At 33.4% G+C, this 12,676-nt stretch overlaps 1 pseudogene; it reads left to right on the top strand.

Annotated features, from left to right (window-relative positions):
• The first annotated feature begins 3,318 nt into the window (after positions 1 to 3,318).
• On the top strand, positions 3,319 to 7,813 carry LOC120212248 (annotated as a pseudogene).
• Positions 7,814 to 12,676: the final 4,863 nt, after the last annotated feature.

The following is a 12,676-nucleotide window of genomic DNA, read 5'->3' as shown; positions in this document are numbered from 1 at the left end:
ATGGAAGTGAGTAGATAGCCTTATTGTGTCCCGATCTAGGATTGACAAGTACTAATGTCCTTGAGTTATAAGTTTGGCTGCAACAAATAGATGAAAGGAAATAGGATTAGTACTGGAATAAGAAATGTCTAATTAAGATAATTAATGAAATGAAAGAAATGAATAGAGTTAGTTGTGGAATTATGAAGATGTTGATGGCCTTGATGGAAGATGTTAATGGTGTTGATGTTGAAATGGAGATGGTGGCGATATTGTATCTCAATCATATCGAAGATGAAACTATGCTAGGAAGCACAATCTTGATCTTCACAAACTTACTTGAGGGACATAAAAGTGTCTTCAACCCACTAGATAGAAATCTAGGAATTTAGGAATCAAGGTGAAAGGAATGACGCCACAAGTATAAGAATTATACTTTCTTAATCGATAAAGTTCACAAAGAAATTTGAAGAGAGATTAAACTCACAAAGGTTTGTTTATAATATGAGATAATTACAAATGATGGCAAGCCACTCAATTTATAGGAAATGAGAGGGCTTGACCGAATGGTTATATATTGTTTCGGCTAGATACATGTCTCTAAGGAAGGTACATAATGCTTGAGATGAAAGGATGAGTCCCTTGGCTTAGTGATGGTTCGACTACCTCTTCAAAGGGGGCATGTTGGTTCGGCAAGGATGAGTAAACACCTCCCTTGGTCGAATGGTACATGCTTGTTCATCTTGGCGCGAAAGATATCTTCCTTGGTCAAATGATGATGTGCCTCCTCAAATTGGCGCCAAAGCTCTCATATGTGAGGCATGTGGGTGTGGCCGAATAGGCATAGAGCTTTATCTCATGTCCCTTGGTGATTTAGGCCTCCAATGGGTGTAATCTTTCACCAACATGATCCTTGATGAAAGGGCTTCTTCATGGACAATATCATTCATGAAAGGTCACAATGTTTGGAAAGGTACCTTTCTTGTTTGAGCTAGTTTTGAGGTGAATGAGTTGGAGGTGAGCTAGCCATAGGTGAGTTATAACATTGTGAACATTATGGCAACTCCTTGTGAAAAGGTACCTCTTGAGGTGGCAACTATTCATGAAAAGGTACTATTTCACAAAATTTAACTTAGGACATATTTGAAGTGTCCTAAGTGGTGATAATGATGGTGCAACTTTCCAGCTGAATTGAAGTCATCTTGTAGCTCAAATCTTTAGCTCAATCCAGCTATGAGCTCACAGGTCTCCAGACAACTTCTCACCAAATGTTCCTTATACTCTCCTAAACGTCCCCATATAAGTTTCCTTGCCATTGCTTTCTCCATTTAACTCCAATATAGCTCCCAAGTTGTGGCCGAACGTACCTACACACATAACATAAAAACTAAGTATATATATATATATATATATATATATGTATTAGATAAAGATATGTACTATAGTATATAATGATAACTTATATCTTACATAGTAATGAATAAATTATCATCATTATAACTATAGATGTAATATATGTATATGAATATAACTATATTATAGCATATGAAATTAGCACCAACATGTATAAAGATAGAAAGTTTATTCCCTTGAAAGGTTGGAATAGCCAAGTTAAACATGATGTTGAATTGACTCACATCAATACTGGAAATAAACTTGGGTCAGTCTGAGCAAAAGAACAAGGGCACATTTGATTAGAGGGCCCACTTAGCTAAATTATGTGCCACTATATTAACATCTCTACGTACAAACACCATACTAAAACTACGAAAATTCATACAATTATGATGAACGAATGCCTAATGTGGACTCATCCTCATCCAAACTATTGTATTTATTATCTACCAAGGTCGAATCAGATTCAATGACCACATATTGCCATCATTCTTCTAACTCTAGGTTGTCTACAACAATAAATCCATGGACTTCAAACAATCTCGAGTCAAAATAACCATGGTGGGAATAGCTAAACCACCAAAAACCTCTTCTAGGGTATTACGGGCGATAACGCCTATAACAACAGTCCTAGAGCTGACATCAAGGGACCATCAGAGTTGAGCTTTATAGCTCCATTATGTAGTGGAGACCACTAATCCACCAATTTTGAGTGACAGCTAGCCATTGTCGCACCTCGTCTAGTAAGGGGAAACATTCCAAACGCAGCAGTGAGGAAATCCTGGTGCTAGAGACGAGCATTGGAAACAATCAACCAAAGATGTTGAATGTGACCTTCATGCACAATTGAGTTCCAATCATTCCAAAGGTTCCATAGAATCATGATAAAGCATGCAAAGTCCACAAAACCAAAAGTAGCAAGAGCAAATTCTAACCAAATTAGAGGAGATGAAGAAATAGTGGATAAGATGGTACCTAGAACTCCATCGAGATACAACACCTCTTGAGTAAACGAGTGGTCCCTAACAACATGCATAATCTTCTTAGTATCAAATTTGCAAAGAGGCACATATCATCACCAAAATCGGCTGCTTATTGCCTGTAACTGACTCGAAATGCCCCGTGAGCTAGGTGCTATGTCATCTATAAAATAAGGGGTTATTAGGGTCTTCAAAATTACATTGACATCCCAGGTAGTGAATAAGGAAATGACCTTCATTCTATCCCATTGGGGGTGGTTATATTGCATGAAGTCTCCACATTGAGCTCCATGCATGGCATCAACATTGAATGAACCAAATAAAAATGTCAACTTAACCCTCCTAATTTGTCAGCAAATTTTTTTGTAGGATTACTGCACCCCACTCACCAGAATAATACCTTGGAGAAGGTTTGTAATGCCTTATGAATACCCTTCCATGCATATGAACTCATGTTACCAATTTTAGCATTCAAAATGTCCCTATAAGGGCAATACTTGGCTTGGAGGACTCGAGCAAGCAACGAATCCTGAGCCTTTATGAGTCTCCATACCTATTTACTGAGCATAGCTAGGTTAAAAGAATGATGGTCTCGAAGCCCCAGATCTCCCACACACTTGGATTTAGAAATCGTTGGCCAGGCAAGCAGAGGCTATCCCTGTTCAAAAAATTTTCCTTTCTACTAGTACCTAGGCATAATCCTAGTAATTTCATTAAGCAAATGCTTAGGTAATAAATGACAATACAAAATACTGAGGAAGAGCTTGAGCTACCGACTTAAGAAATACTTCCCTTCCTCAATAAAATAATAATCGCTTGGTCTAACCAATGACTTTAGCAGTAACCTTATCATGCAAGTAGACAAAGGTTCTCATTTTATTCTTACCAATGTGTAGAGAAAGGTCGAGGTAGTGCCCAAGTGAATTGACTGCTTGGATGCCAAAATAGTCTTCATTCGAACACGATGAGCATTAATGGTATTTGGACTAAAGTAAATAAAATGTGTATCCAAATTAATCCTTTACCCCAATGATTCCACATAAACCTATGGCATATACTTAATCTGATTGGCCTCAGAAGTTGAATTTTTAAGGAACATTGAGCTGTCATCCATAAATAAATGATGAGAGACATAGGGGTCAGCCTGGTAGGCATTAATGCCATTAATGTGTCCCAACAGTTGAGCCTTATGAAACAGAGTCGATAGGCCTTGTGTCAGAAGAAGGAACATGAATAGAGATAGTGGATCATCATGCTGGAGACCTCGACTAAGGTTGAACTCTCTAGGTAAAGAACCATTAACTCCCCAACTAGGGTTGAACTCTCTAGGTAAAGAACCATTAACTCGAGAAACAAAGAAGATAATGGTAACACACTTCATAATCAACTCAACAAAATCAATGGTAAAGTCAAGTTTTAACATGACACGCTAGAGAAAATACCATTATACTCTTTCTTATGCCTTCTCAATATCAAGTTTGAGAGTCGTTCCCTTATTGATGTCATTCTTCGATGAGTTCAAATAATGTAACAACTTATGGACAACAATTATATTATCAAATATTTGTCGGCATGGCAAAAAAATGACCTGGTTGTCAGTAATGTAAGAAGCCATAATTGACTTCAACCAATTAACCAAGACCTTTGAAACAATTTTGTATATCACTAAACACAAGCTGATAGAGCGTATTTGCTTCATATACTTCAGTTCCTCGACCTTAGGAATAAGAACAAGGATAATCTTGTTTACTAGGGACAAATACATGCAACCATTAAGTAAGTTCAGACATAAAAAACCTCATTGTCTCCAATGAGTGACTAATGTAAACAAAGTAAGCTAGCTGGTAATCCATCATACCTCAGTGCCAGTCATTGAAAGACACACCAATGGCTTTTATTTTCTCTGCAGTTGAACCTTTGTATATTTCCAAGTGACTTGCACTCGAAAAAGACAACCTTCCTCATTGGACCAACAGTTATCGTCCGAACACTACAAGAAAATATACATTTAATAACACACGAACGATAACACACGCTAATTTATGACTTGCAAAAAATGTGCGTCATAAAAAATGTCATGTTTTTTAAAATCTGAACGATTTATGACTTACAATAATGTGTGTCATATTTAATAGTCATAATCCAAAAAATTTGCAAAAACACAGAGTACACTTTTAATTGTGTGTCATATGTAAAAGTTGTCTTTTAATTTCCCCTATTATTTTCATCCTTTCAATCTTCTCCCCCCTCGATAATCAGTTCACGTCGCATGTTTCCCCCCTTTTTCTCTTTTTCCCTTTTTCTCTTTGCATCAGTCCACTGGTTTCTCCATTCACCACAACGAAGACGAAGGGAGTCAAAATTCAAGGGTTTCCACAAGTATTCCTCGTTCTCTATTCCACCATTCAATTTAGGTTTGTTCCAGTTTCGATTGGGTTCTTTAGATTTTATGAATGGGTTTTTTAGAATTCTTACAATACACCGGAGTTTCAGGAAAGATATGGTTTATTTTTTTATTTGTTTGATACCTTCGGCTGTTGTATCATTTTAATTTTTGTTTTTGGGTACTTTTTCACTTTATCAATATTTACCCCTCCTTTTACAATATCCAAGGTATTTGAACATTGTATGAATTGCTTCCAAACTAACTTCCAATGCTAAATGCTGGAACCACTAAGATCTGAACTTACAAATCCTGTAAATGCATCTATTTTCATGTGAATTTCTACGAATGCAATTCACCCCTCGTTCATTGTTCAAATAGTTATGTCTCTAATATGTTTTATTGTTTATAATGTTATGTTTAAAACTATTAATAAAATGGAAATAACATATTATTAAAGCTTGAGTGTAAACTTTTTCTTTGACGGGCTAGTGTTGAAATTTGCACTTCTTGATAGAAGAATAAGGTGCATAGAAAAAGGGATTCACATTCTTGTTTATCATGTTGGTCAGTTATCGTTAGTAAGAAAGATTGGCAGCATAGTTCTCATTGTATTCTTTAGTTTCAATGGCATGCTTCCATTTTCTAAAATGTATAGGTTTAAGATGATGAATTTGCACCAAGTTCTAAAAATTCATCATTTTTTCTAGTTTAATTCTAGTAATCGTATATTTTTCTATTTATAATTGGGACTGATTATTGACAATTTAACGAGCATATGAGAGGGTTTACATGAAAACATATTATGTATATTGTGACTGAAAGTGAAACTAAACTATCTTAAACCAAGTCATGCATTTCAGCTTAAAGAATATATGTCTTAACATGTTCGGATCTTTCCCATTATATAGGTTGTTTACTGTTTCTCAAACATTTAGCGCAAACTACTACTTCTATGTTTTTCAATTATTTGTAAGGTTAGATTGCTCTATTACTTTCAAATATGTAGCAAATTTTATTCGATGTTGCTTGTTGAGGTAACTTTTGTTTCACATGACCAACTGAAACTGTAATATACAGAATATATTACTACATGAATAGATCTCAGAATGGTCATCTTACTCTTAGGGAGTTGAAACGTGGAAACTTGATTGACGCGATGCTACATGCTGATGAGGAAGAGGACATTAATAAAGTTTTAAGGTAGGGACTTGGCTTGGAATAAGTAATTTCTTTTGGATGCATGCTTAATACATTCTGTCTGATACTGATTATTTTCACTTTGCAGTCTCTTTTCTTCTATACTATATATACATGTACTTTTCATATGAGCACTTTTACGTGATATACTGCAAGTATTGGGAGCTGGATACAGATCATGATTTTTTTATTAACAAGGAGAACCTTATCAGATATGGTAACCATACGCTTACCTATCGGATTATTGATAGGATATTTTCTCAGGTTTATCTGTGTTAGATGCTATTTTTGTTCCTTGGTCCAAACTACATTCTATATGCAGAAGAACATTTTCATTTAATTGAACTGTCTATTCCACTTTCCTTTTCTATCACTTATTCTATGTCATTGGTTGACTTAATTTTATTCACAAGTTTGGAACTTTCACTCATGTTATGCTTCCATACCATTAGGTTCCAAGAAAGTTTACCAGTAAGGTCGAAGGGAAGATGAGGTATGAATATTTTGTTTACTTCATCCTTGCAGAGGAGGACAAGTCATCCGAGCCTAGTCTTAAGTACTGGTATGTTTTTGCTCTTTCTCTGTAGAATCAATGGTATTATGTTTGATTTTCATGGATTATTAATTTTTAAGTTTATCTTCTTAGTGATTGAAGTAAATATACCCTCTACTTATTGTATAAATTCACTTGTTTGAAAAGTCCCCCAAAATATTTGAAATGACATTTTTTTGCACTCCTAAAAAATCTGAAAATATTGTCAGAAGCTACCACTTGGGAAATTAATCTTGCTCAAAGAAAAATTTAATTGATGTAAATGATTCATCAGAATTTTTATAATATTCCATAACGTGCTGCTGCTACTGTCTGAGGGTGAGAAAAAGAAATGTGTTTTGTTAGGGTGGAGCTTCTGGATGATCACAATGAGATTGGAGTTCCAACAATTTACAATTTTTTGCTAGTTTTTCCAATGTGGTTTTTTTCTTTTTCTAGGTTCAAGTGTATAGATTTGGATGGCAATGGGATTCTAACATGTAACGAAATGTAATTCTTTTATGAGGAGCAGTTGCATCGAATGGAATGCATGGGATAGGAGCCCGTGTTCTTTGAGGACATCTTATGCCAAATAATTGACATGATTAAACTAGAGGTTCTCCATTTTATTTGCTCTCTTTTTATTTTCTTGTCTATTTAATACAGTGTCTATTGGAGTGTGCTCATGGAAAATGGATTAGAAAACTAATTTTGTGCTAAGATCTGCTTGTAATTTCAAACTTAGATTTCTGTTGGTGTAAAGGTAGGTTTATGGAAAATTGAGTTTAATCTCTTCTCATGCTCCTCTTGAAGTAGGTAATTAATGGTTGATTCATAATAAGATCATTTAGTGTGATCTAATGAGCTATTTATATAATGAACTGTTTTTACCATATCTTGGTTTGGGATTTTAGGTCCTGAGTGTTCACTGAATGATCCTTCCTATATACTGCAAATGAAGATAGAATGTTTTACATGTTCAACTATGTCACATTTGCAGGATGAGAGCTATGTCACATTGCGTGATCTGAAAGGCTCTAAACTTCCTTTGTAATCTTAACAAATTCATGGCCTTTGAGACTCGTGATTCATTCCTATTTCGTCAGGTAAATGTGTTATGTTAGCTCCTTTAATATTACCACTACCATAAATTATAAATCATCATACTTCTATGCAAGTTTCGGATAACAACATTGTTTGTATCGAAACAAACAGGAGCGTGAGAACCCTACATTGACAGAGTGGGACCGATTTGCACATAGAGAATATATTAGACTTTCAATCGAAGATGCCTCTAATGGAAGTGCAGATGTTTGGAATGAATCGGTTGAGGCTCCCTTCTAAGTTGAATAAGGTAAGGTTGTCTAGTTCACATTGTGTTGTTTTGTTTTGTTCTGGCTTTTACTGAAACAAAAAAAGAAAAAACAATAGATGTGTAAAAGAATGCATATGTAAAATTGGTCATTTTAGTACTCTTTGATAGTTATATACTTCACTTTAAATAAGTATAAATTATATACTTATTTCATATTTTTTACTTAGGTTGGCGATGGGAAGGAAGAATACACGGATGATGACATTGATGATATTCACAAAGATGGGTATCTTATGTGGCAAACGCTATTATGCCGTGATATTTTGTATCGACATATGATTACAATATTTTTGATAACTTAATGTGAATATATTATATGCAAATGGATTGCTTATATATAATATGATATATATATTTAGTATTATGAGGCATTAATTGTGATTTAGTTTGATTATTTGTCAATCTACAATATATATATATATATATATATATATAATTTATGACATACAATCACGACACACGAATGTGTGTCATCTTTTCTAATGACGTGTGCTTCAATGACACGCAATGTAACTCATACATGCATGTCATAAATTTATGACACACAAATGTGTGTCATCTTCATTTATGACGGGGGCTTCAATGACGCTCAATGCACATCATAAATGTGTGTCATAAATGCGTGTCATAAATGTGCGTCATAGATTTATGACACACAATTGCGTGTCATATGAGATTTATGTCGGTAGCTTCAATGACGCGTATTTGTGCGTCATCTGCACCCATACATGAGACGCAATGAACGTCATTAAATGGGTTTTTCCTAGTAGTTGAAAGTAATCTCCTCTATCATCAGTCCAATCACAGTGTTTCTTACTCTCGCTATCCATAACAACATAGCAATGGTCCGAGCATTCGACGAACTACAAACACACTCAGAATTGAGGATGATCAGCTACTAGTGTGGAGATGCTATGAAATGATCCAACCACTCGAAAATAACAAGTTTATTGAAATTTACATAGAACCAAGTAAACCATCTTTTTGATGGCTTACAATCCGAAAGTCAATTTCTAGGCAAGACACCTCAAAAGTCATCCAATAGAACGCGAGGTTTTTGACATCCATTGTTCGTGTTTTGTGAGTACTATAAAATTATACGCAAATAATGTGCAAGTATACACAATCATTAAAGAAATAAAGTGATCAGTGAGTATCGTCTCCACGTGGATTGGTGGAAATTATAAAGTGTATCCAATGTAAAACACTACTCTATCTAAGTATAGTTAGTAATGGTATGTACCGATGAGAAATGTCAAGGCAATATGTATTGATGAGAATGAAATGATGGTGTGATATGATAACAAATGGTGATGTCATGGAAAAATAGAGCATAGTATAATGATGAAAATGATAAAATTGGCAAGCCAATGAAGAATGGTAAAACAGTAAATGATAGTTTGATAATCCTCACACAACAAGCTGCAACGGGAATGAATGGTAGGAGTCACTAGGACACTTAAGCTTAACTTCTCAAGATGATCACATTTCTATGTTTTACTTGCCTGATAGCGTTTACTAAAAGTTCCCTGTGCTATCTCTAGTCAAGAGACTCGACAGGATAATAATGACATGGCAATACCTATTGGTGTTAGCAGGTGCAGTGATTCCATCAGTGGAACAGAATATGTCATATCAATACCATTCTGTATTCTGCACTAGCATCTAACCTCTCGGCCGAGAATTACTCTTTTTAGTCTACTGAAATCCTAGCTTTAGGATTAGGCTTAGTTAATATCTAAATCCCATTGTTTATGTATATCATTCTTAGTTTCTCTCGAATACTAAAGATAAGCTATTTAGTTTCTCTCGAACACAAAATATTTTCCTAAGTAATGTCTACTCTCATACCTCTTACAACCTTAAGAAATTAGGCTCCATAAACAAAACAAATAACAATCATAGAAAATAACAATCATCCATTAAAGTAAAAACTTAAACATCTCGTCGAAATGATTTTTTGAAAGTGGAAAAAGAGGGTATTATTTCAAAATAATTTTTGATGATCAGTTAACGATAAAATGTGATTCGAGGAGTCACCACAAATCTTTGGTTAGGGTATGATTTTTCATCCAAAAATATATTTGTTATTTTAATAAAATATTAATTTTAGTTAAAATAACAAACTTGTGGTTTGCGTTACCAAAATTCGAGTTCGGGAGTCGGTTACGTGTGGGGAAGGATTAGTACCCCACAGCGCCCTAAGTTGGTACCTAGTCGATTAATTAGTTGTATTGCAATAAAATTTACAAGCTCGAGTCTAATTTAATTTAAGATCCCCTATAAATATTATTCTCTGAATTTTTTGACTAAAGAATATAATATTTAATTATTTTATATCGAGACGAATATATCTCTCATACCTTAAAGCAATCTATTCTTACTCCAACAAAAATACAAATATTAAAATTTCATTCTAAAGTTCATTATTAATTGAAAACAACAACACCCAAAATAATTTTAAGAGAGAAAATGATAATATCTAATGATTCCAATCAAAAATAAATGACCTCTCATACCTTAAAATAATAATTTATTACTCCAATCAAAATGAATAGATATCCTATTCAGTCTTAAAATTCAATATCGATTCAAGTGAAAACGATAATAACTAATGATTTCTAATCGAGAATAAATGACCTCTCACACCTTAAAACAATCATTTAATGCTCCATTCGAAATTAAGAGATATCACTATTTTATCTTAAAAATCAATATTAATTCAAGAGAAATCGAATTATTTCCAATAGAGAATAAATGACCTCTCATGCCTTAAAACAATAATTTATTACTCCATCCAAATGAAAACATATTACTATTCTGATTATTGATTAAGAGTCATTATTTCGAAAACCCATAGAAAAAAAATGCAAAAATAAAGCAAAATAAAAGCATTTATCAAGCAAGTATAAATAATTATTTATTTTACCAATATTTAATGAGAATAAAGATATTCAATTATTTAAATATCTCGAGACGATACCTTAGATTCGATCTAACAATCTTTTCTCGATGAATTTAATTAAAAGAACATGATCTTTTTCCTAATCCCTGAATTTTAAAATGAAATTGATTTAATTTGTGTCACTAAATGAGATATACTTTCTTTTTAAAATTATCAAAACTAACTTTCTTACATGTTAAGACAGTCACTTTACGACAATATTAAAATGAACGAATATTACCCTTAGTCAATTTGTTTCGATTTGAGCCAAAAGATTCTTATGAGGGTATCATGTGAAATTAATTAAGGACTAAAATGAATTAACATGCAAGCACCATGAAAAAATTAAAATAAAATAAAAATATGACTAAAACATAAATAATCAAAACATCATGTCAAAATTAAAATAAAATAAAGTATAAAAGTGACTAAAATGAGCATGCTTAATATTGAGTACTAAAATTTTCAAAATATAAAAAAATAAAAAATAGGGGTTAAATTAAAATAAATTAAAATTGCATGACCAAATTAAAATAAATAAAAAAGCATATTCGGGTTTGAAATATAAACATGCAAAATCTAAAGGGGTTATTTTCTAAATATTCATTTTTCCTACCCTACAACATACATTCGAAATAAAAAAGGGAAATCACTAAATCAATCCATAAGTATTTAAAAAATAAATCATTACTACACATCACCAAAATGCAAAACACGCATAAATATATAGGGAATAAACAACAAATAACCCTAAAAATATATAACATGTATAAAAGTGGGTAAATTACAAAAATAATTACGATAGGTGACTAACATGAAAAAACACGCTAAAGTTAGAGGGACTAAACATAAATTAAACCAAAAATTTATAACATGCACAAGAAACGGGTAAATTACAAAACTGATTCCTACAGGTGACTACTTTACAAAAAACTTGCTTAAAGTCAGGGGACCTAATCGTGATTTCCCCTGAAACTTCTTCTATATATACAACTTTTTAATTTTTTTCTCATTTCAAACCGAATTCTAAAAAAACCAAAAAACTTTTTTTCTCTCATTTTTCTTCGACCTACCGAAAAACAGTCCAAAATGATTGTCTCACTCTTTTAAACCTAGATATAAGGTTTACACTACCTAAAAACACCCTAAAAGCCCCAAAAAGATCCTTGGACCTTTTATTTTTCTCATTCTCCAGTGACCTCCAACGAAGAATAGGTCCGAGTTTAACTCCCCAACTCTAAGACGTACACTCTAAATCAATTAGCTTGCTTGACCATCGCCTAGTGCTCACTTCTCACTCTAAAAATTAATGACTAATCCTCTGTAAAATGGTAAACACTAAATATGAGAAAAAATTCGTAATGAATGTCTAATCATTCAGACATGGAGATGCTTTAAGGCTAAAGAAATCATCCTACATGCCATGAAGTCTCACTTGTTCTTACGTCGATATTCATACATAAATGTCATACTATCATACTCATACGAAGCACATTTTATGCAGAAAAACCATAGTAAGATCATGCTTGTTTCGTCATAATCATTGTTGCGGGTTGTCAATAACATGCACACATGCACTGTTATCCTTTTTGCGTGCATTGTCCACACATACAGATAAAAGTTCCCTTTTAATATCATTGACACTTTGCTCAAAATATAACATACTCGTTGGACAAACGGACTCCATATAACTCTTGTTTTATTTAGGACTCGCATATAGATCCCAAAGCCACAATGCTCTGGGAAGAGCTCAATCTTACCACATAATTCTTCTAAGATCAAAGCTCAACATAGCAACTTAAATACATAATTCTCATAAAACACACATAATCAAAACATGGAGTAATTTTTCCAAGGCATACCTTTCATATCAAAAGGTCATATAATG

Source organism: Hibiscus syriacus, unplaced genomic scaffold (genome assembly GCF_006381635.1).
Source record: "Hibiscus syriacus cultivar Baekdansim isolate YM2019G1 unplaced genomic scaffold, ASM638163v2 tig00110009_pilon, whole genome shotgun sequence".
Taxonomy (NCBI): Eukaryota; Viridiplantae; Streptophyta; class Magnoliopsida; order Malvales; family Malvaceae; genus Hibiscus; species Hibiscus syriacus.
This window is presented reverse-complemented; position numbering and strand designations above follow the sequence as displayed.